The sequence below is a fragment of the Prionailurus bengalensis genome, chromosome C2 (assembly GCF_016509475.1).
Source record: "Prionailurus bengalensis isolate Pbe53 chromosome C2, Fcat_Pben_1.1_paternal_pri, whole genome shotgun sequence".
NCBI lineage: Eukaryota > Metazoa > Chordata > Mammalia > Carnivora > Felidae > Prionailurus > Prionailurus bengalensis.
In genome coordinates, this window is record NC_057350.1 from 115167047 (window position 1) to 115193298 (window position 26252).

General features: G+C 36.4%; 1 protein-coding gene and 1 pseudogene across 6 annotated transcripts in view; one reads left to right on the forward strand and one right to left on the reverse strand.

Moving 5' to 3' along the window:
- The window catches only part of RNF13 (ring finger protein 13), a 165891-nt gene that overhangs the window by 68778 nt on the left and 70861 nt on the right, over window positions 1-26252 (reverse strand). The gene's annotated exons all lie outside the window — the stretch shown is intronic.
- LOC122492231 lies at window positions 609-25376 on the forward strand (annotated as a pseudogene).

The window sequence follows — 26252 nt, forward strand, 5'->3', positions numbered from 1 at the left end:
TTATGTATATATGTAAGAATGGATCTCAAATATGTTCTTGAAATAGAACATGTTTTACAATTGATTATCAATGACTTTAGACATCTTCTTGACTTCGTTAATGGCACTAAATGAATGAGAAACAAATAAAAAACAGAGATACAAGCTCAAATGCTAGAAAGATCCAAAGCAATAAACATGTCTAGTGCTAATACGTAGAGACTTGCTATGCTCAGGCTCAAGAGTCATCAGCCCTTGAGCATTGAAATTGACCTCTGCTGCTTACTAGTGGGATAAACTTGGACAAATTATTTTTCCTCATGTGGATTAATCAGAATAATTTTATCCTACCACTGAAAAAAAAAAATCCAACCAATCTTCAGGAGATAAGATTGCCTTGAGGAACCAATATTTTATTCATCTTTACAGCCTCTATAGCACCTACAAAATAGCCTCACAGAATAGGCACTCACTAAACATTACTTGAATGAGTAAATGTATAAAATATACGCTCTAATTAATAGCCCACATTATAACATTACAAACACAAGAGAGGAAATTAGGCAGAGCTCTTTTTTTTAAGCTTATTTATTTATTTTGAGAGAGAGAGAGGGAGGGAGGGCGGGAGAATGCGCACTCGTGAGCAGACGAAGAGCAGAGAGGCAGAGAGAGAATCCCAAGCAGACACCATGCTGTCAGCACAGAGCCTAAAGCAGGGGTTCAATCCCAAGAACCATGAGATCATGACCTGACCTAACTCGAGAGTCTGAGCCATCTTAGTACCCCAAGCAGAGACAGTTTAAGAAACTAATTAAAATAGCATAAATAGTTCACCAACACAGGTAGTACTGCTCTAACATTAGGAATACAGCAAGAAAATTAACCAGCCAACAAAACTGTTACAAGGAATGTTCTGTAGTCCTGCAAGAAAATGTCAATAATAAGAAAGGTTTTTTTTTTTGTTTATGTGTCCATTTTTAAGCAGATTTTGTTACCCAGCTAAAATTGAGAAAATGCTAGCTTTAAAGCTTCTTCCCCATAGATACTGCCGCTGTTTCAAGGGGAAAGAAAAATACTCTTAAGAAAGATTATTAGTTTCTAAATCTTATTTCTTATTTGCTACTTATATATTAATCTATTATTCATTCATTATATTACCATAGCAGGCAAGACTTCATGTAGATTTCACTTAAACAAAAGTAGAGTTGGCTGGGGTTACTATTAGTTTATTTGATGCTTTAATGACCATTTTAACTGTTCCCCAAAAGCTAACCAAGTAACCGAGGAGAAATGTTTCTTGCACACATCCAAGAACAACTGTTCCCAGAGATACAATTTAAGAAATATAAAATTCATATCAAAAGCTGTTCTTTTCTAATAAAAAAACAAGTTTGGCTTTCTTTTTAAAGCCAATTAATGCACACAGTCATTGAAATTACATGTATTAGCTTGTTTCTCTGCAAAATATATATTTGTGAGCAAAGAAACAACATGATAGGACACACAGAAAAGAGGTCTCAGGAGCCATAATAAAGAGTAAAAAAGGGGGCGCCTGGGTGGCTTAGTCGGTTGAGCATCTGACTTCGGTTCAGGTTATGATCTCCCTGTTCATGCATGGGTTTGAGCCCTGCATCGGGTTCTGCACTGGCAGCGTGGAGCCTCCTTGGGATTTTCTCTCTCTCTCTCTCTCTCTCTCTCTCTCTCTCTCTCTCTCTCTCCCCCTCTCTCTCTGCCCCTCCCTCCTCAATAAATAAATAAACATTAAAAAAAATAAAGCTTCTCTGTTAAAAAAAAAAAGAGTAAAAAAAGTTCAACTCAGTAAGTATTTGAGTTCACATAATAAAACTACATTAAGGTACTGTGCGACACAATGCAGAACTCAAAAGGTGAATCAGAAATCATCACTATCTTCAAAGAGATCTCAATACTCACAGATATCCAAACAGGTCAAGTACTTTCTTGCCTCTCTATCTGCTCACACTATTATCTCTGCGAGGAATAAGGTTTTGTCTTCTGAATCAGGCCTTAAAATTCCGTGATCTCCATGAAGCCTGCCTGTTCAATGCCCAATTCTGCATGGTTTTTTTCAAGCACCCACATAATTCCTCCCCGCTTAGAGTATTTATATAAATTTTTTTACATTTTTCTTAAAGATCTTATATAGTGCCTTACATTATATTTACATATACATGTACTATCCCATTTTGAAAAAAAACCCTTCATGGGGTCCTTAAATTTCCCGCAGTTCTCTGTGTGAACTTTTGTGGTAAGAAGGGACAAAGCAATCATCAATTTTACAAAAGGTTTTCTGAATTGTTAAGAACCACCAAAATAAATTATTGGATTTACAACAATCTGCTACATGTATAACTAAATCTAGTCATTAGGTTCTTAAAATTGCATGGAGCAAATGAGGAGAAATGTTTCCTTCACACATTCAAAATGCAATTGTTTCCATAAATACAGTATTATATCAATATCAAAAGCTGTTCTCTGCTAACAAAATAATAAAATTCCTGAAACAGAAAACTTAGAAAACCACTAAAATACAGAGGAATTTTGAACGTACAAGTGTGAATTCCAAAAAATAGAAACATGTTCCCCCAAGGCTTTTGTTATTGTTTTTATTTATCTCTAAAATAAAGTATTAAAATTAAATCAAGAAACATATTACATATGGAACCAACAGACTTATGAATACAAACAAGGAAAATACATCCATGTTTATGAACCTCAAAACTCATGCGTCAGTCAAATTAAATTACATTTTTAACTAAGCAGCAGCTGGTATTTTTAAGAACACAAGGCAAAAATAAAACCTAAATCATTTAGTAAACATGTGCAAAGTTTCACATTCATAAAATGCAACCTCAAACACATGGTGTCAGATGGAGGCAAAGAACTCAAACATTCATGAATAAAAAGCATGCACGGTGAACAAACCTAAATTCCAAGAGACATCAAAACTGAGAATTTCAGTCAAAAGCCTTCTGAATTGTATTGCCAATCTGCCTTTTTAAGAAGACTGATTGATCAGAGCTATTAAGCTGAAATTGTGGTGAATACTGTAAATATTTTACATCCAATCAACAAACTAGCTGCAACTAAATTATGATGGCCAGGTGGCACCTACCCAAGAGTTTTGAAGAAATATGGACTGCTGACTTGTTATTATAAGTAGCCAGTATGTCAGAAGACAGCAGACTGCCAATGGAAGAGCCTTCAATAAGACAGGTTCTAAAAAAGGAACCCTGGAGGGGCCCCTGGGTGGCTCGGTTGGTTAAGCGTCCATCTTTTGATTTCAGTTCAGGTTATGGTCTCACAGCTCATGAGAGTGAGCTGCATGTCAGGCTCTGCACTGACAGCGTGGAACCTGCTAGGAATTCTCTCTCTCCCTCCCTCTCTGCCCCCCAACCCCACTCGCAAAATAAATAAATAAGAGGAACCCTGGAAATGACACAACAGTCCATCTTATTTCCAGACTGGACAAATTCGTAATCCTGACACTAATAAAATAAGCCTTGTAAGAAGAATTGATTGAGCTGTCAAGATTGTAAGTAGAGATCTTTTATGGGACACAAAGGCATGAGAAGTTGGGGGAAACTGTTGATGGAATACACAGAACAAGCTGCAGAGCAAAAGCTATAATGAATAAAGGAAACCTCTATATGCTAGTGCTTTATATATACTATCTCTAATACCTAACACAACTCTACATAGTATTTTGGAAATGAGGAAAAATAGGTAAATGCAACTGCCCTAAGATCACATTTAGGCAGAGCTGAGATGTGAATATACTTTTATCTGATTACACAGAGAAGCATGGGATTTCCAATGATTCAGGAGGAGAAACAGAACAATTAATCTCACTTAACATTTTACAAATGTCTGGGAAGAGGAAGTAAACTGAGAAAGCATCAAGACTCAGACACCATGATTGTAAAATCTTGTGGGCCAAATAAAAAAGTGCTAAAATATTGTAACAGAGTTTGTGGAAACATAGAGGGGAAAAAGGTGTAGGCTGAAACACGTATGGCAGATTTTATGGGACTGTATGACACTTTAATAAAGAGAGAAGATTTGAGCTAACAGTAGAAAAGAGTTGGGGTAAATTTCTCATATGAAAGAAAAGAAAAATAACAGAAGTCAGGATCTAGCAAAGCCTGTTAAAAACAAAACAAAATAAAACACAAAGTTGACATTACTAAACAAAGAAGAATGTCACTGAAAGGAAGAGCAGCAGAGGAGTTAAAATTATAAACTCTTGGAATGAGATTACCAGGCTTCAAATTCTGACTCTGTCATATGCAAGCTGTACAAACTTAGACAACCAAGCACTTAAATAGTGCTTAAACAGCACCTGGCACATATTAAATAAGTGCTGGCTATGATTATTGTCATTGCTATTGATTTTTACTGTTGCTCTAGGAGACTCAGAGGTGAGGAGAGAGAGAAAAAAAGGGGACAGATTGTGTAGTACCTTAAAGACCATTCAGAAAAACAGATAAGGGGTCTACTCTGTCAAGGGTTTACATAAGGCAAGTGAATAAGGGGTTGACATGGCTAAGGCAGTATTTTAGAACAATTTGGTATACGGAGATTGATCTGGAAAGGAAAAACTGAAGACTCAGGGCTGCTATGACAAGGCAGAATAATAGAATGATGGAAATGATATGAAAGAAAATAGAACGATGGCAATGATATGAAAGAATGCTATCTTTTATTCTTCTTCATAAACTAATTTTTGAACCTAGGAAACTTGGGGGATGCACTTAACCAAAAATGGGAAAGCTGAGAAGTGCAGGTTGTTTTCATAAGGACAAAGAAAGGAATGACTCTGAGCACACTAAATCTGAGAGGTAGCAAGGTTTCTATATATAGAATTTTTTCTAGGTAGATAAAACAGATTAAGATGAGATAAAAACTTAAAGATTTTCAACATTAATTCACTCATTCATTCAACAAATATTTGAAATAAATCTACCCACCTGGTGTTAAAAATAATTACCCTATCAAAATAACACCAGCATTCTTCACAAAGCTACAACAAATAATCCTAAAATTTGTATGGAACCAGATAAGACTCTGAATAGCCAGAGCAATCTTGAAAAATAAACCCAAAGCAGGAGGCATCACAATCCCGGACTTCAAGCTGTAATCATCAAGACAGTATGGTACTGGCATAAGAACAGACACTCAGATCAATGGAACAGAATAGAGAACCCAGAAATGGACCCACAAACCTATGGCCAACTAATCTTTGACAAAGCAGGAAGGAATATCCAATGGAATAAAGACAGTCTCTTCAGCAAGTGGTGATGGGAAAACTGGACAGCGATATGCAGAAGAATGAACCTGGACCACTTTCTTAACCGTACACAAAAATAAACTCAAAATGGATGAAAGACCTAAATGTAAGACAGGAAGCCATCAAAATCCTCAAGGAGAAAGCAGGCAAAAACCTCTTTGATCTTGGCCGCAGGAACTTCTTACTCAACACGTCTCTGGAGGCAAGGGAAACAAAAGCAAAAATGAACTACTGGGACCTCATCAAAATAAAAAGCTTCTGCATAGCAAAGGAAACAATCAGCAAAACTAAAAGGCAACCAGCAGAATGGGAGAAGATATTTGCACGACATATCAGATCAAGGGTTAGTAGCCAAAATCTATAAAGAACTTACCAAACTCAACACCCAAAAAACAAATAATCCAGTGAAGAAATGGGCAAAAGGCATGAAAAGACACTTCTCCACAGAAGACATCCAGTTGGCCAACCGACACATGAAAAAATGCTCAACATCACTCATCATCAGGAAAATACAAATCAAAACCACAATGAGATACCACCTCACACCTGTCAGAATGGCTAACATTAACAATTCAGGCAACAACAGATGTTGGCTAGGATGCGGAGAAAGAGGATCTCTTTTGCCCTGCTGGTGGGAATGCAAGCTGGTACAGCCACTCTGGAAAACAGTATGGAGGTTCCTCAAAAAATTAAAACTAGAACTACCCTACGACCCAGCAATTGCACTACTGGGTATTTATCCAAGGGATACAGGTGTGCTGTTCCGAAGGGACATGTGCACCCCAATATTTATAGCAGCACTATCAACAATAGTCAAAGTATAGGAAGAGCCCAAATGTCCATCAATGGATGAATGGATAAAGAACATGTGGTACATATATACAATGGAGTATTACTTAGCAATCAAAAAGAATGAAATCTTGGCATTTGCAACTATGTGGATGGAACTGGAGGGTATTATGCTAAGTGAAATTAGTCAGAGAAAGACAAATATCATATGACTTCATTCATATGAGACAAAACAGATGAACATAAGGGAAGGGAAGCAAAAATAATATAAAAACAGGAAGGGGGACAAAACATAAGAGACTCTTAAATATGGAGAAAAACCAGAGGGTTACTGGAGAGGTTGTGGGAGGGGGATGGGCTAAATGGGTAGGGGGCATTAGGGAAATCTACTCCTAAAATCATTGTTGCACTATATGCTAACTAATTTGGATGTAAATTAAAATAGTAAAATTAAAAAATTAAAAAATTAAATAAACTTGTAATAAAACGTAACCCATTCATAGTTTTACATTTCCTACAGTCTTCAAACCCCTTTAACATCTATACGTGAACTAAGTGTACTTTGTTTTTCCTCTTAGAGGAGATACTACAAAGAAGCAGACCTGTGTATATCTCTAAGCTATATACCTGCAAGAATTGTAAAAATTCAACAGAGCTGACTTTCCTTCATGGGAAAGGATCTTGAAAAGAACTCAATTATTGTATCAGACAGCAGTCCAGATGGTCAAGTAAAATAAGAGACACTTGTAACAACAGTATTTTTTTATCTGCAATGCATTTCAAATAAAAGACTCAAGTCTTTATCTGAATTATAGTATTCTTTTTGCATGAAGAATAATTTGTAACACTTGAACAACAGGGAAAAGGTGAGCTCAAAACCAAGATTACTTCAGAAAGACAGGTAATATTCCATGAACACCATACACTTACCTCATTGTAGCTGCCCAGTGTTTCTGAGAACATCTGCCTTCAAGTGATGGGCAAAAGATATTTGATTCAAAATGGTAGTCAATTTTAAATATATTCTCTAATTTTTGTGATAAAACCTTAAGTTTAGTTGATTATTTCCACATTTTATTCTAAGTGTAAAAAGGTGATTTATTTTAACTAGGAAGCTGAAAGAATGTGCTGAAATATGTCAGAGTGAGTAATTCATTCAGAATAAAAATATGGTTTAGAGGGAAATTTCCGGGATGTTACAATTTTATTTACTAAAACAAGCAAAGTGATAATAGAAATTTTAAAAGATGCAATAAATATAGGGAAAATTCTACTCTCCTGGCTTGGGTATAAATATAAAAAATATATCTATCTCGAGATGCATTGTAAGTGCTTGACTACTAGGAAGAGAATGCCTAAATTTTCTTGAACTTCCATTTAATCATGTGGTACCTTCAGTGACTTTAAAGCATCTTTTATTTTCCTTTGGCTCTCAATTTACTTTCCTGCCCAAGAATGAACTTGAGTTCACATTTTAAATAGATACTTTAAAATATTTCTACATTGATAGTGTTGTCTACAAAAAAAATAATTAACATCATATTTTCTGGCGAAACACTAAATGTCTTCTGAGTAACAGCAGCAAGGGAAAGATATTCACTCACACCACATCTATTCAGCATTGTACTGAAAGTCTGGCCAATGATATAAGGAAGGTGGAGGGCACAGGGCAGAGTGGGGGTGGAGAAGAGAGAAGAAAAGTGATTACAAAGATCACAAAGGAAGGTGCTCTTAATTTGCAAATTGATATAATCAACCTGATGAATTAATAAAAGGCTACAAGAGGAAACAACTGAGTTTAGAATTCTATATCCAGCTTAAACTCTTCCTTCAAAAATAAAGATGAAATTAAGATATTTCCAGATCAACAAAAACAGAGAATTTGTGTCAGTAGACCTACAAGAAATATTTTAAAAACTCCTTCAGGCTGAGATGAATGAAGAGTAGTCAATAATTTGAATCTACAGGGGCACCTGGGTGGCTCAGTTGGTTAAGCATCCGACTTTGGCTCAGGTCATGATCTCACAGCTTGTGAGTTTGAGCCCCGCATCAGGCTCTGTGCTGACAGCTCAGAGCCTGGAGCCTGATTTGGATTCTGTGTCTCCCTCTCTCTCTGTCCCTCCCCTGCTCACATGCTGTCTCTCTCTCAAAAATAAATAAATATTTAAAAAAAAATTTTTTTAATAAAAAAAATAATTTGAATCTACACAAAATAAACAGCATCAGTAAATGTAACTACGTAGGTAATATGAAAGCAGTATAAAGACATTTTTATTTGTAACTCTTTTCTTCTCCTATTTGCTTTAGAAGACAGCTGCTAAGAAAAATAATGTCTTAATGGACTTATATAAAGATACAATTTATATGACAATAATAGTACAATAGCATGATAGAGGAGGTAGGGAATAAAGGTATATTGGACCAAAATTTTTATATACTATTTAAACTTAGTATTAATCTGAACTACATTGTTTTAATTTAAAATGTTAACTGCAATACCAGGACAATCACTATGAAAATAATTTAAAAATATATAGAAGAAACAATAAGGAACTTAATAAGGTATGCTAGAAAATACCCATTTAACACAAAAGAAGGCAGGAATTGAAAAAATAAAAAAGACATGAGTGAGAGAAAACAAATAAAGTGGCAGAGGTAAATCCTATTTTATAAGTAGTTACATTAAAGGTAAACAGACTGAATATTCCAATAAAACACCAGAGAATGACAGAATGGATTAAAAAACATGTTCCATCTATGTGCTTTCTATAAGAAAATCAAACTTTAAACAATTCAAGGACACATATAGGTTGAAAATGAAAGGAAAAAGATATATCGTGCAAACAGTACAAAACTTAAAGATAAAAATTCTTATTAAGACAAAGACATTTTATAATGTTTTCCATCAGGAAGATACAGGCACTATAAAAGTATATGCACCTAAATACAGAGTTCCAAAATATACGAAGCAGAAACAGAGAAAAGTGAAGGGAGAAACACACAATTCAACAATAATAGTTGGAGACGTCAGTGCCCCACTCTTTCTAATGGATAGAAGAACTAGTCAGAAGATAACAAAGAAATGGAAGACTTGAACAAAACTATAAACCAGCTACACCTTACAGACCTCTATAAAACATTCTACTCAACAATAAACATTCTTCTCAAGTGCATATTCTCCAGGGTAGACCAGATGTTAGGCCATTAAATAATCTTCAATAACTTTAAAAGTACTAAAATCATACAAAGTTCTCCAAACACAATGAAGTTAGAAATCAATATTAGATGGAAATTTGAGAAATTCCCAAATATGTCAAAATTAGACAACACAGCCTGAATAACCCATGAGTCAAAAAAGAAATCACCAGGGAAATTGTAAAATACTTTGAGATGATGAAAACAAAACATATCAAAACTTATGCAATGCAGCTAACACTGTGCATTTGACAAAATCAACACACTTTCATGATAAAAACCCTCAATAAATATCAAAACAGTATGGTACTGGCACAAAAATAGACACAGATCAATGGAAAAAAATAGAAAGCCCAGAAATAAACCCCACACTTAGATGGCCAATTAATCTACAACAAAGGAGGCAAGAATATACAATGGGAAAAAGATGGTCTCTTTAACAAATGGTGTTGGGAAAATGGTCAACTACATGCAAAAGAATGAATATGGACTACTTCTTATACCATCCACAAAAATAAACTCAAAATGGATTAAAAATCTAAATGTGAGACCTGAAACCACAGAACTCCTAGAAACAAACATAGGCAGTCATCTCTGACATTGGCCTTAGTGACATTTTCCTAGATATGTCTCCTCAGACAAGGGAAACAAAAGCAAAAATAAACTACTGGGACTACACCAAAATAAAAAGCTTTTGCAGAGTAAAACAAATCATTAACAAAACAAAAAGGCAACCTACTGAGGGGGAGAAGATATTTGCAAATGATTTATCTGGTAAGAGGTTAATATCCAAAATATACAAAGTATACAACTCAACACCAAAATATCTGTTGATGAGGATGTGGAGAAAAAGGAACCCTAGGTTACCACTGGTGGGAATATAAATTAGTGCAGCCACTGTGGAAAGCAGTATAGAGGTTCCTCAAAAATTAAAAATAGAAATACCCCATAACCCAGTAATTCTACTACCGGTATTTACCTAAACAAAACAAAAACACTAATTCAAAAAGATATATGCACCCCCATGTTTACTGCTGCATTATTTACAATACCCAAGACACAGAAGCAACTTAAGCTTCAACTGATAGAAGAATGGATAAAGAAAATGTGGTGGATGTGCGTGCGCGCACACACACACACACACACACACACACACACACACACACACAAGGTAGGATTACTCAGTCATAAAAAAGAATGAGATCTTGCCATCTGTGGGACAATATGGATGGACCTAGAGGTATTATGCTAAGGGAAATAAGTCAGACAAAGGCAAATACCAAAAGATTTCATTTATGTGTGAAATCTAAAAACCAAAACAAAGCAGAAACGGCACAAGTACAGACAGCAAACTGGGGTTGCCAGAGGGGAAGAGGATGAGGGCAAAAAGGGATGAAGGGGAGTGGCTGGTACCAGCTTCCAGTTACGGAAAAAAAAAAGTCACAGGGATGAAAAGTAGAGCATAGGGAATACAGTCGATGGTATTGTAATACCGTTGTATGGTGACAGACGGTAGCTATGCTTGTGGTGAGTATAGTGTAACACATAGAGTTGTTAAATCACCATGTTGTACACCTGAAACTAATGTAACATTATGTGTTAACTACACTTCAATTAAAGAAAATGGAAGAAAAAGGATAATCTTCAACAAATGGTGCTGGAACAATTAAACATCCATATGCAAAAAAAATGAAATAAAAAACAATTTTGATGTATCCCTTGTACCAAATTCAAATGACAACTAAAAATGAACCACTTAGACCTAAATCTAAAACATTAAAACTACAAAATTCCTAGAAGAAAATATAAGGGGAAACCTTTGTGACCTTAGGAAGGCAAATTTTTTTTTTATATATAACACCAAAAGTAGATTCATAAAAAGAGAATTAGGTTTCATCAATATTAAGAATTTCTTCTCTTCAAAAGGCATGTCAGGAAAAAAACAAGCCATAGGCTAGAAGAAAATGTTTGTACTATGCATATCTGATAAAAACAAAAAACTTGATTAACTTTTTAGAATTCATTTTGATGATTATTCTAGTAATGACAGCAAAAGACTAAAGAGACTCTCTACCAAGAAGGCACACTGGTGGCAAATACACATGTGAAAAGTGCTCAGAAAAAAACTGATGAATGCATGAATGAATGAATGAATGAATGAATGAGTGAATGATGGGGTCTGGCTTTCCTGAAGGCATCTGCTACTTGATTAACTGTTTAGAATCCATTTTGATGATTACTCTAGTGATGACAGCAAGTGAAAGAATTCTAGTGCAAACATACATACGAAAGCAAGATAAAAATAAGTTGTAAATATCTCTATCTTAGGACCCTTCTAGTAGGACAAATCACTTTTAAAGTGTTGGCTACATTAGGATAAACACAGTAAAGTAGGGCTGCTTCTTATGGTATTTCTTAATAAAAGATGATGGTATCATGCCAAGTTCATCTGAGTCAAACAATTTGGGGGGGAACCGATTTTATTTGGTCCGTATCCTCAGCTTTCTAAAGATCTGCCCTGATGCAGGGGTGGATTTTAGACTATTCAGTTAAGACTGCAAAAATGACAAATTCCATAAAAAGCTCTTATCTCAATTAGGCCTTTGATAGGTACTCAGGGAGTTCAAGATACTACTACTAGACAAAGAGAGTGCAGATGGACATCCATCAACGACTAACAAGAACATATGTCTCCACCTCACCACCTTGGCTATAGTAAGAGTTCCTGCTTTGTTTCAAGGCTAACAATTTATTTCCTCAGCTCTCCTCATTTGCAGAAAGTATCTAAGAATTAAAAGTTGCTATTATCTTCTTTTCATAAAGACTTTATTAGATGATCTTTGGAGGCCTCCGAGATTTTATGCTTCTCCCTTCATCTCTATTATTTCATATTTTAAATTTTGATTTGCAACCCATCTTATGGCAGAATAAAAATCTTCACCAGTCTCATTCAGACATTTTTTTCCTCTACTTGTTTTTTTACTTTCTCCTGAAGTAGAGTAGAGGCTACTGACCTGTTCCTCAGCCAGTTCCAAAGCATATCAGTTTGTTTTAAACTGTTTAGGGAATTTAAACGGTGGTCAGACCCTTTGTATTTACTCATATGCTCTCAGTATTATCATGAGAGCATACTAAATAAAGTTCCAGGAGATGATCTGGCTACTGAATACAGCTTAGACTACGAGATGATAAAATTACATATACTCAGCGGAAGTTCATTCAGCAAGTTCCACAGCTAGGTAGTACTTGCTAGAGAGTTTGGAGGTGGGGTCCTTACCACTGCTGCTCTTGGGAGAGCAGGTTAAGTCCAAAGTTGCATGGTAAAAGAGGCCATCCTCCAAAGATGGGATCCTTAATGACTACTAGGTATCGAAGTTCAATAATTTAGTGACTTTGGTTCACTAGGAAGGATATAAGTTGTTGCACGACGAATTCTAGCTATTGGTGCACTGCCTATCAAAGCTGTGGACCTTAAAGTAAAGAGCAGGTGTGCACAAATTCCACTGGAAGCATCACCACACTTCATTCAGTTTCACTACAGGGAGGATGATCAGGTTAGGACATATGAATTAAAGGACATATCTTTTTAAGTACAATAAATGGAGAAAAATGTAAAGGAGCTAAATTTGGCTTCTGCTATTGGTAATAAGAAATAAGTTTCTTGGCCACACACATGCTAGCTAACCTTATCTCATGCTCTCACATATAGAAGTTTCCTGGAAGTGAATTCCTAGTTCGCTGATTTGCAGCAATTAGAATTCAGCAGGCCCCACGGGCACTAGTTCACGTAGGATTTCTTCACTGCTGGTACGATGTTCAGCTCCCCTATCAGAAATGTGGAGATAATGCTAGAATCTATGAAACACCAATTCCTACTGTAGCCATTATGCTTAATATATGATAGCTGGAATTAAGTCTCCTGATTTTTTTTGTAAACACTTCAGTGCTGGCATGAGGGCAGGCCTTGAAAAAGTAATGATCTCATCTTTTCATGATATTGTTCATATAAATGATACCACTGAATTAAAAAAAAAAATTGACATAGAAGAACTTCCCCATCCTGATAAAGAACTTCTTGGTAAAAACTTTAATTATCAGAAAACTAAACCTGGTATCATCTAGAAAAACAGAGATCTGATAAAATAAACTGACATTTAGGATATTTTGAATGTAAGATTGTATGTTCCTTAAGGAAAGGAACTACCTTATTTGTATATATTTCAAGCCTAGAAGAAGCTCTCTCACATAAATATTTGTTTAATCAAACTAAATCACAACCAAGGTAAAGGTCTATCCAGCCCTACCCAGCAAGACATACGCCACAAAAATAAAAGTTCCTTATCTCTGTGCTTAAACTTAGTTCCCCTGGAAATATATGCCAAAAATTTTACTTCAGTCATCATGGATAAAAATGTTCCTAAAATATTTTGCATTTTCCCAACTTTCTCAGTAAAAGGTACCCAATATGATTTGACCTTTTCCAGTGACCTGGGGATCATTATGAAATATGCTTTCTCAAACCCCAGCTGGTTTTTCTCCTTAATGTTAAGTGTCAAATGTCACTTCCTCTCTCTCTGTACTCACTAGTAGTAGGCTACTAGTAGCCATTCCAGCCTTTCCCCACCCTTAATTCTTTTCGGTGGTACAGAAACAAAAAGGTAACCCTGATAAGTATTCAATTCTTAAAAAAAATAAAAAATAAATAAATAAATCAAGTACATACAAGTTCCAAGAAAAATTGTCAAGAAAAGCACGTGGTTTTAATGCTGAAACGTTGTGACATATATTATGGTGATGCAAAGGCACGCTTCCTCTCTTATTTAAGGTTATATTTTAAGAGTGTTGACCTTTTGACAAATGGTAAATGTTTAGGCTTGGGGATAAGTTGAATTTATTTGTTTCGTTAGAAAATATTTTTGGTAGGGCTGGTAAAATCTGTGTCCGCATGCAAAGCCATACTTGTTTCAAGTATAGCAGAAAACAGAAGCTACAATCCTTGGGAACTTTAAAAATTAAAGATTTTATGTTACATTCCAGTAGCAGCATTTTATTTTAAACAAAATTTTTAATGTTTTTTTTAATTTTTTAACATAATTTACTTTATTTTTTAATTTTTTTTTTAACATTTACCTATTTTTGAGAGACAGAGAGAGACAGAGCACAAGCAGGGGAGGGGCAGAGAGAGAGGGAGACACAGAAACTGAAGCAGGCTCCAGGCTCTGCTGATAGCACAGAGCCCGACGCGGGGCTTGAGCCCCTTGAACTGTGAGGTCATGACCTGAGCTGAAGTCAGACACTTAACTGACTGAGCCACGCCGGTGCCTCTTTAATATAATTTATTGTCAAGTTAGCTAACTACAGTGTATACAGTGGGCTCTTTGATTCAGGAGTAGATTCCCGTAATTTATCACTTACATACAACACCCAGTGCTCATCCCAATAAGCGCCCTCCTCAATGCCCATCTCCCATTTTCCCTTGCCTTCTACTCCCCATCAACCTTCAGGTTGTTTTCTGTATTTAAGAGTCTCTTATGTTTTTGCCTCCCTCTCTGTAACTATATTTTTCTCCTTCCCTTCCCCCATGGTCTTCTGTTAAGTTACTCAAATTCCATATGTGAGTGAAAACATGTATCAGTCTTTCTCTGACTGACTTATTTCACTTAGCGTAATACCCTCCAGTTCTATCCATGTTGCTGCAAATGGTAGGATTTCATTCTTTTTTCATTGCTTAATAGTATTCCAGCGTGTGTGGGGGGGTACACACCACATCTTCTTTATCCATTCATCAATCGACGGACAGTTGGTCTCTTTCCATAATTTGGCTGTTACTAGCACTGCTATAAACATTGGGGTACCTGTGCCCCTATGAATCAGCACTCTTGTATCCTCTGGATAAATTCCTAATAGTGCTATTGTTGGGTCGTAGGGTAATTGTATTTTTTTTCTTAAATGTTTATTTTTGAGAGAGAGAGCGAGAGAGAGGGAGAAGGGGAGGGAGAGAGAGAGAGAGAGAGAGAGAGAGAGAGAGAGAGAGAGAGGCAGGCAGTGTGAGCGGGGAAGGGACAGAAAGAGAGGGAAACACAGAATCTGAAGCAGGCTCCAGACTCTGAGCTGTCAGCACAGAGCCTGATGTGGGGCTTGAACCCGTGAACCGTGAGATCATGACCCGAGCTGAAACTGGACACTTAACCGACAGCCACCCAGGCACCCCTAGGGTAATTCTATTTTTAATTTTGAGGAACCTCCACACTGTTTTCCAGAGTGGCTGTACCAGTTTGCATTCCCACCAACAGTGCAAGAGGGTTCCCCTTTGTCCACATCCTTGCCAACATCTGTTGTTTCCTGAGTTGTTAATTTTAGCCCCACTGGCAGCATTTTAAAGTCAATCTTTGTTTTGGTACATGCAAAAGCAATTTTTCAATATTGAGGGGAGTAAAAATTGTGGGTAGTAAAATAATTTAGCAGACTTAGGTGAATTTTTTTTTAATAAAAAGAAATTTCATATACCTGAGTATTATAGGCAGTATAGGTGAATACTATTTCATCAAACTTTACTATAGGATATGTGTTGTTTATGTATCAGGGCATAAGCAAAAATAAATTTCTTATTGTGGATTTGGCTGTAATTTCTTATAGTCAAAATTTGAAACTGGGGTGCCTGGGTGGCCCAGTGGGTTAAATGATAGACTCTTGATTTCAGCTCAGGTCATGATCTCATGGTCCTGAGATCCAGGCCCCACCTGCGTAGGGGCTCTGTGCTGAGTGTGATACATGCTTAAGATTCTCTCACCCTCTCCCTCTGCCCCTCCCCAACTCCCTTCATATGCATGTACTCCCTCTCTCAAAATAAAGTTTGAAACCTACTTATTATAATGAGTTCTTCATGTTCTGTACAATATCTGCAACAGAAAAGAAATTTGTGCTTTTCATTACAATATTATTCTGCAACACACCATCACCAAATGAAAGTCATTAGCTCATAGGTCTCTAAATTGTACTGCTTCCAATGAAGTTTTAATATTGTATCTGGGAAATGATTAGTACAATAAATTAAAACTAAAAAGAATCCTTTTTTTCTTAGAGACATTAAGAAAACCCAAAATAAACCATTATGTGCAGCTATTTCTAATGTTGCTACTAATTTAAAGATGCTTTTTCAAAAAAAAAACTTCTAGGGAGGTGCCTGGGTGGCTCAGTCAGTTAAGCATCCAACTCTTGATTTGGGCTCAGGTCATGATCTCACAATCGGTGAGATCGAGCCCTGCACTGGGCTCTGCACTGTCAGTGGAAGCCTACTTGGGATCCTCTCTCCTTCCCTCTCTCTCTGCCCCTCCCCTGCTCTCTCTCACTCTCTCTCAAAATAAATAAATAAAATTAAAAAAAAAACTTTTAGGGGTGCCTGGGTGGCTTAGTTGGTTGAGCGTCCAACTCTTGATTTCAGCTCAAGTTGTGATCTCAAGGTCCATGGGTTTGAGCCCCACATGGGGCTCTGCAGTGGCAGTGTGGAGCCTGCTTGGGAGTCTCTCTCTCTGCCTCTACCCCACTCATGGGCATGTGCTCTCTCTCAAAATAAGTGAATATTTTAAAAATATAATAAAAATAAAATTAAAAATTAAAGATGTTACTTTGTAACAAACTTTACCAGTTAAAATTAACTACATCATTTAAAAGTTGCCTAATAAATTTTCAGAAGTGCAATTTAATAGAGGTATCCCATAAGTTTATGGATAACTATTCTCTAGTTACATATGCATATTAAAATGCATGTTAAAATGAAAAATCTGATCATAATTCATATTTTTTGGATACTGCTGGGATTCATATTCTAATCAAATCTTAATTATTTCTCATCCTAACGAGAAGCTCCCATTCAACCCACCCACCACTGTAAATAAAGCTTGTTAAAAGAACTTTTTGTTTTATAAAAAAAACAACTCTCTGAACTTGCTATCAGCCAACTAGGAATTCCCAAGTAGTGACAGACTTGTACTACAATTGAAATGTAACTGAGGGAACAGTTTTACAGTGAGCATTTTGGTGCTTAGCGCCACCCAGTGGCAGACCTCTGAGTATATGCCCTCCTTTACTGCTTGCTCATTTTGGTGTTCCAGGTATTGTAACAAAAAGCTCAGTACACAGAACTGCATAAAACACAGGGTCTCCTCCCAAGAAGCTGAAGTGAGAAAGTATCCAGGGTTTCTTTAGGCTAGAATCAAGCTAGGGAGAAATAATAATATATAGAAGAAAAAAAAAAGAATCTACAGTAAAGAAAAAAGAAACGCACAGTACTTTGGGGGTTTGGTCTGGCCTTAGCAAAGAACTGTTTTCATCACAAGCTTTTTCAAATACAAAACAGAAAATGAGCAGCTTTAACGAGCAATCACTTTGTGGTACACTTAACATCACTTTATTAAAACATTTGAAATTACTATAAAAAATATTCCAAACAGGAAGCTCCCTCATGAAGATCAGATATCAATATGAGTTAATACGATCAGGAGATGAAATAAAACCTAAAAAACAAAAAATTTACCATGGAGGCTTTAATGAAGTTTGATTAATTAACATTAATTAACATCAGTAAGTAACATTTCTCTCTCAAACTTGAGTAGGGAGTACTCAGATATTCATTATCATAGCACACTATGTATGCATACATACGTTATGAATTCTTTTTCTGTGTATGCTACTTTCAGAACACAAAAAGGTAAAAAGTCAAAACAAAAAAAGAAAACAATTTCTAACACACATCCTCGGTGGTTCTGGAACCTGGCCTCTTCTGACCATGCGGGCTAGACCCAGGGTGTTGGCAATTCTAGCGTAATCTGAAGCAATTCGAGCTTCACTTTATGATCCAACCTCCATGAGTCCTCTAAGGAAAATGTAGAAAATGCAGAAAACGTAGTCTAACTCTGCTTCCAAGTGCCAACTGAAAAAATTCTCTGGAAAACTCGTTTTCTTTTCTTTTAGAATTGCCAACACAAAGCAACAATAACTCAACCATCAGCCTGGTACAAACTACTCTTTCTCTCAACTTAGATGTCTAACACAGGAGAAAAAATTCTCTTCTCTAAAAGGGAAAGAGATGAAGTAAAGAAATTAATGGGAGACATAGAGAATAGAGATAGTTCTAGAAACTCGACCATGACCTTCCTTTTTCATCTAAAGAAGTAAGAAGAAATTAAGAAGCAGAATCTCCTTCTCAAATGATCAAAGCAATGCAGATGAGAATGGAGCAGCACAAGTGGCTCCAGATGAGAATGTAAAAACTTAATTCTACCTATAGAATAAAAATGCCTAGAGATGTTACAGCAGGGAACGATCAATAGTTGAAATAAGATCCAGAACCGTAGCAAGCAATCCCGCCAAGATCAAGTCCCATTCCAACCCCATTTTTTCCCACACGTTATTTTAGGATCACTACACCGTCATGTTGGGAAAAGCTATTCCACAGAAGGCGGTGCTAGGGCTCTGATGACGTTTCACTCTCATTAAGAGGAGTTCATGGATATAATCCATCTTGCTCTCTTCCTCTAGATCCCAGCTTTCCTCCCTATCTAGACAGACTTGTGTATCTGAATAATCTGATTATCTTGATTTGGAAGCAAAAGAATGTGTGGGGAAGAGATTTGTAAATAAAGTAATGGGCATTACATGTTTCATTAGGTTAGGGTAAAGTAAATGTAATTTGCTATTTTTCAGTTTTCTTTCACTGAATATTACTTCCCTGGTAAAAGAAGAATATTTTATTGTTTTAATATTGTGTAAATGTTATAAAGGAAATATAAATGTATATAAAGGAAACTAATTATTAAAATGCAGATATTTTTATCAATTAAAGGGTAGAGGAAATGAATAATTTAATGAACACACAAAGCTGTTTGAACCATATATAGGTAAAAATGTTTCCATACCCCAAATATCCTTGAAAACATTCCTTTTGTAGAGTCTGTTAAACATGATTCTGAAGTACATTAATAACAAATGCTATAAGTTACTTTGTAGGAAAATAGAAAAGAGTAGGAAAAAATTAAATAATAATATGAAGCAACTTGGAGATAATTTTGTTTAATTTCTACTCAAGGTCATATCTACTCGCTTGGTACTACAGAAATAAAAGTGAAATTGTGGGGGTGCCTGGGTAGCTCAGCCGGTTAAGCATCGGACTTTGGCTCAGGACATGATCTGCCGGTTTGTGAGTTGGAGCCCCGCGTCAGGCTCTGTGCTGACAGCTCGGAGCCTGGAGCCTGCTTCTGATTCTGTCTCCCTCTCTCACTGCCCCTCCCCCACTTGTGCTCTGTCTCTGTCTCTCAGAAATGAATAAACGTTAAATTTTTTTTTTTCTTTTAAGTGAAATTGTGGGAATCCCATGTAATATATCAGCCTGGAGTCCTGAAAAAGGTAATGAAAGGTAAACCTAGAAAGGAAGACTAGGGGATTATTTTATAACAAAATTTCTTCCAAAAAATGGTATGTCTGTTTATTACAAGATCATCCAAATAACCTAAAAATGTTAGTGGTAATTTTTTTTTTAATTTTTCAGAAAACATGGGGATCTCGAGAAAAATGTTTATGGGATAAATGAGTATCTAGATTTAGAAATATTTCCAAGAACATTAAGTGAAGTGAACATGGAGCCAATAGAAGGTTCCAATAATACTGTTTATTCTTTAATCCATTTAAAATATAAGCCCTTAAAGTGTTCTAAATTAGTTCATTCAGCAAATACTACTGAGCATCCACCTAGTGCCATACAATGTAGTAGACACTAAAACTACAGAACCTAAAACATTATCTTTTCCCTCACAAAGATTAAATCTATAAAAGAAACAGTGATTAAATGGGATTAAGTAATATATTGAAGAAGAAGTGATCTATTCAACCTTAGAGAAAATTGGGAAAGGTTTCAGGTTACTTCATATCTTAGAGCTAAAATAAAGTCAGGCTGTCCAGACAGACAAACAGAGAGAAGGTAATCCAGATAAAGGACACGGTAAAAACCAGACAGAAAGGGAGAGACTGCTCAACACATATACGGACTTGTGAACTATTGAAGAGTAAGGTAATAGGGCAGGCAAAGTACAGATGTGACTTGAGAGAAAGGCAGGAGTCAGGTCAAGGGGGTTTGCATGACACCTAAGTTTTATACAAGTCACATTCCAACAGAAGATGAGTACCAACGTATCCTTATCATCTACAACCCTAACGCAACTTGATCCATGTCAGGAAAAAAACCAAAAAAACAAAACATAGAGGGAGTAACTAAGTTCTTTCAGTTTCATGAAAACTGGCCTATATGGCTTTGTAGCTGCATTGTTCAAAAATAATCATTAGTTGGCACAAAAACAGACACATAGACCAATGGAATAGAATAGAAACCCCAGAACTAGACCCACAAACGTATGGCCAACTCATCTTTGACAAAGCAGGAAAGAACATCCAATGGAAAAAAGACAGTCTCTTTAACAAATGGTGCTGGGAGAACTGGACAGCAACATGCAGAAGGTTGAAACTAGACCACTTTCTCACACCATTCACAAAAATAAATTCAAAATGGATAAAATACCTGAATGTGAGACAGGAAACCATCAAAACCCTAGAGGAGAAAGCAGGAAAAGACCTCTCTGACCTCAGCCGTAGCAATCTCTTACTCGACACATCCCCAAAGGCAAGGGAATTAAAAGCAAAAATGAATTACTGGGACCTTATGAAGATAAAAAGCTTCTGCACAGCAAAGGAAACAACCAACAAAACTAAAAGGCAACCAACGGAATGAGAAAAGATATTTGCAAACGACATATCGGACAAAGGGCTAGTATCCAAAATCTATAAAGAGCTCACCAAACTCACACCCGAAAAACAAATAACCCAGTGAAGAAATGGGCAGAAAACATGAATAGACACTTCTCTAAAGAAGACATCCGGATGGCCAACAGGCACATGAAAAGATGTTCAACGTCGCTCTTTATCAGGGAAATACAAATCAAAACCACACTCAGATATCACCTCACGCCAGTCAGAGTGGCCAAAATGAACAAATCAGGAGACTCTAGATGCTGGAGAGGATGTGGAGAAACGGGAACCCTCTTGCACTGTTGGTGGGAATGCAAATTGGTGCAGCCGCTCTGGAAAGCAGTGTGGAGGTTCCTCAGAAAATTAAAAATAGACCTACCCTATGACCCAGCAATAGCACTGCTAGGAATTTATCCAAGGGATACAGGAGTACTGATGCATAGGGGCACTTGTACCCCAATGTTTATAGCAGCACTCTCAACAACAGCCAAATTGTGGAAAGAGCCTAAATGTCCATCAACTGATGAACGGATAAAGAAATTGTGGTTTATATACACAATGGAGTACTACGTGGCAATGAGAAAGAATGAAATATGGCCCTTTGTAGCAACGTGGATGGAACTGGAGAGTGTGATGCTAAGTGAAATAAGCCATACAGAGAAAGACAGATACCATATGGTTTCACTCTTATGTGGATCCTGAGAAACTTAACAGAAACCCATGGGGGAGGGGAAGGAAAAAAAAAAAAGAGGTTAGAGTGGGAGAGAGCCAAAGTATAAGAGACTCTTAAAAACTAAGAACAAACTGAGGGTTGATGGGGGGTGGGAGGGAGGAGAGGGTAGGTGATGAGCATTGAAGGGAGCATCTTTTGGGATGAGCACTGGGTGTTGTATGGAAACTAATTTGACAATAAATTTCATATAATAAAAAAAATTAAATAAAATAACTATTTGAAGAAATTGCTGACTTAGTATTAAAACCACATGATGAAAATATCTAGGACCTCCAGGACAATGAACAGACTTCTGATAACTAATCTTTATTTGGCTATATACACAGAAATTTGTGTCATTCTGAAAATTTCTGTTTTATGTGATTATTTTAATGTTCTTGAAATAACCAGATATTTTTACAAATTAAAAAAAAGTCATATTTTCTTTTTTTTTTTTTTTTTTTAAGTCATATTTTCCACTGGGATGCCAATTCAAGTCTTCTGAGAACTCTCTGCCTCGGGACGTTACAAAGTCATTTTTCTAATTAAACGATTTAATAACGCCTTAATTTATTTACCAGAGCCATCAATGTTTTTTAACTTCAAATACTCAACAAAAAACTAGCATTTCCAAACAATTACATTTTGTCACAGTAAAGAACAGCATTGTACAAAGATAAACAAAATAACATTGTTTTGCTTTTCCTCTAAAGAGCTGTATCTTTCAGAGCATACAGTTTTTGTCAGTGTGAGTAAAAGTGATTGTTTTCAGAATAAGCAGCTGGCGGGTAATCAACCGTTGTTACTAGCACTCTGGATATTTCACATATCCAAATACTAATTCTGAGTACAGGTTTTGCTTCATTTCTTTAGAGCAAGACAAATTTAAAGGCTCGGATGTGCTTCTCTCAACAGAAGACAAAAAATTAAAACAGTGCTCTCTTTAATTTAGAATGTGACAAATAATGTAATTTGCTACCTTCCAAAAATTGTTAACTGCATTTCTGCATTCTTATCGGCTATCTCTGAGTCACAAAGCACTGGGGATCGTTTGTATAGAAAAAAACCTGCCTTTTTTTTTTTAATTGTAGTTTTGTTTTTTTAATTGTAATTTTTTTTAAATTTTTAATTCACTTTATCATTGACTTCTAAGGAAGAAGTAAATCTAGGTTTCTTATAGTACAATACTCATCTTCAAAAAAAATCTGAAGAATTCCAAAACGTAAACCCTAGTGTACCCACAGTACCACGATTACCACCACCACAATTACTAAAAGATCCTGATGAAATTTTACTTCTTCTTTCACTTCTGCTATCTACAAAAGAAAGGGTTCCTCTGAGGAAAGCTTTGTAAGATATAGCTCATTCTCATTTGTCTGTGATAATCTGGGTATCATTTCTGATAAGTGGCGTGACAAAAAATATAACCTTGCAGCTACTATCAATTCCAGCATTCTGTATGGGGCTGAATGAAGCACTTCCACTACTTGGTTCCAGAATGCTACATCAGGAATAAGGAGGTGAGTTATTTTTCTATTTTCTTAAGTCAATGTATTCATACAAAATTGTGGATATATATGAATGAACCCCTATTTTATACAAAGAGCTATTTATTTTCAATTCAGAAAAGTACTAGAACATACATTCTAAGTGATTAGGCTCTATAACATACCTAATAAAAAACGATATATAACCATCAAGTGGGAAGCCTAGAAAATACAGGCAAAGATTTTTGATCAGAAGATTATAGCTAATAGAGCTAATAGCCTATCAACCAATGACCACCCTTAGAAAGGAAATGCTCTTTGGGATCACATTCCAGTTATTTTTCCAGTAAGTGTGATGGCTTTATCCTTATCTATTTAACACTACCTTGACAGGTGATGCATATTTCTTATGAAACTTATATTTTATACATTACATGCTGGCATGACTAAACTGTCCTTTATAAACCATATTAGAAGTTTCACAATCAACTGTCACTGAGTTACTGCATCACAGTGTAACTTATCAGCTAATAATTTAGTTTCTGAAAGGTCAGTGTGATGTTTAGTTTTATGTGTCAACTAGATGGGGCTAAGACTTGCCAGAGAGCTCGTAAAACAGTATTTTGGAGTATGTCTGTGCAGGGGTTTCTGAAAGAGATTAGCGTTTGATTCAGTAGACTAAGTAAAAAAAGATCCACCACTCTTGTCAACGTGTGTGGGCATTATCCAATTTGTTGAGTGCCCAAACAGATGAAAAGGTAAAGGGAAGGCAAATCCTCTCTCTCTTCCTGATATCCACCTTCTCCAGCCCTCAGACATCAGAGCTCTTGGTTCTTGGACCTTTTGATTCCAGGACGTTACACCATTGGCTCCCTTGGTTCTGAGGCCTTGGGACTCACACTGAATTATACCACTGGTTGTCCTAGTTCTCCAGCTTGCAAACAGCAAGCTGTGAAAAACTTCGAGGCCTAATACAGTTAGCATCTTTGACATCTTTATCCTTATTCTGTTTTACACCAATGGTAAAAAGTGTAAAACATCAATGGCTAATTCCTGTTGCTTATTTACTCTGTGCAAGGCACTAACTGATAAGCATTTCACATTGATTATTTCATTTGATCTTCATAACAATCCTATGATGTAGGGAACATTATAATTCCTATTTTACAGATAAAGGAATTGAGGCACACAGAAGTAAAACAGTTGCCCAAGATCACACCACTAATGAGCAATAAAAAATAGCATCCAGGTCAGATGGGCTGGAGACGCTTCTGGAAGTAATAGCACAACGGCTGCCCAAGAAGAATTCCAAGTCCAGTCCAAACTTGAATTGGCTGGTGATGGTGGCAAAGGAAAAATGATGCTCGTGAAACATCATCTGATGGGCGAATGTGAGCAGTACATAGCCACCTTGGGTGTTGAGGTCCATCCCCTCACGTTCCATACCAACAGAGGACCTATTAAGTTCAAGGTATGAGATATGGCTAGTCAGGAGAAATTTGGTAGGCTGAGAGATGGCTATTACATCCAACCTCGGTGTGCCATCACAATGTCTGATGTAACATCAAGGGTTATTTACAAGAATGTGCTTAACTGGCATAGAGGTCTGGTACAAGTATGTGAAAACATCCCCATTGGATTATGTGGCAACAAAGTGGACATTATGGACAGGAAAGTTAAGGCAAAATCTATTGTCTTCCACTGAAAGAAGAACCTTCAGCACTGTGACATTTCTGCCAAAAGGTAACTACAACTTTGAAAAGCCCTTCCTCTGGGTTTCTAGAAAACTAATCAGAGACCCTAACTTGGAGTTTGTCAAACTTCTCTCCCAGGTGAGGATGATGACGTATGAGAAAGTGCAGCTGGACCCCAGCATCGGAAGTCTGGTTTCATAGGCACCTGCCCTGTGACGTCAGTGGTGCAGGGTGTTGCCACTTTATTGTACAGCTGAGCAGAACATATGCTTCATCTCTGGGATGCTGAAGAAAATGAATGGAATGAATGTGGCAGTTTAAAAAACACCTTCATATTTTGAACCTGCATATTTACCTGTCTTGGAATGCAGTTGTTTCCTGAATTTCAAATAAAAGACTGCTGTAGTCACATCACAGTATCCAGTGGTGAAATCTCATTTGTCACTGTCATTCCCATTCCTTTTTGTTTAAAATCAGAATAAAGTTATTTCAAATGAGAAAAAAAAGGTGGGGGGTGTGTTCAAATGTATGCAGTCTGTTTCCAGACTTTAATTAAAATCAATGTGTCTATCCTGTAAACTGAGGTCTCATATTTTTTGTTGTTGTTGTTAAGTTTATTTATTTATTTATTTGGGGAGGGAGAGAGAGAATCCCAAGCTGGTTCCACACTGTGAGCACAGAGCCCAATGTGGGGCTCGGATTCACGAATCTTGAGATCATAACCTGAGCCAAAGTCAGACACACTTAACTGACTGAGTCACCCAGGCACCCCCGAGGCCTCATATTTTTCATAACTAAGACAAGACAGAAACCATTAGGAACAACATGAATAAGGAGTCATTAGCTTTAAATGGCTATAATAAATACTCTGTTGTTTACTTGTGAAGAAAAGATAACAGAGTTAAAAAAAAAAAAAACTTGTACAATAAACTAGGACCTTATTCATTAAAACTATGTCTACATGGTGAGGTATAATGCAAAAATTTTTAACATTTTTCTAAGATGAGAATCAATTTAAACATTTTTACATGTACGTGTTTTTAAAAAATGCATTATACACCTAAGCAGAAGCCTTACCACTACACTACACAGTTTAACAAAACTTTATTGCTCATCCACTATGCACTCCAATACAAACTAGGTAACTATACATGAACTCTAAACATGGTAAGCTCATATAAATGAAATATATATAATAAAAAATAATAATGTGAATAAAGAGTAAGGGAGCTATTTACAAAGTGGAAGAGTGGCACATTGGGCTGGAATGATTCATTCTACCAGAGAGGGCACAA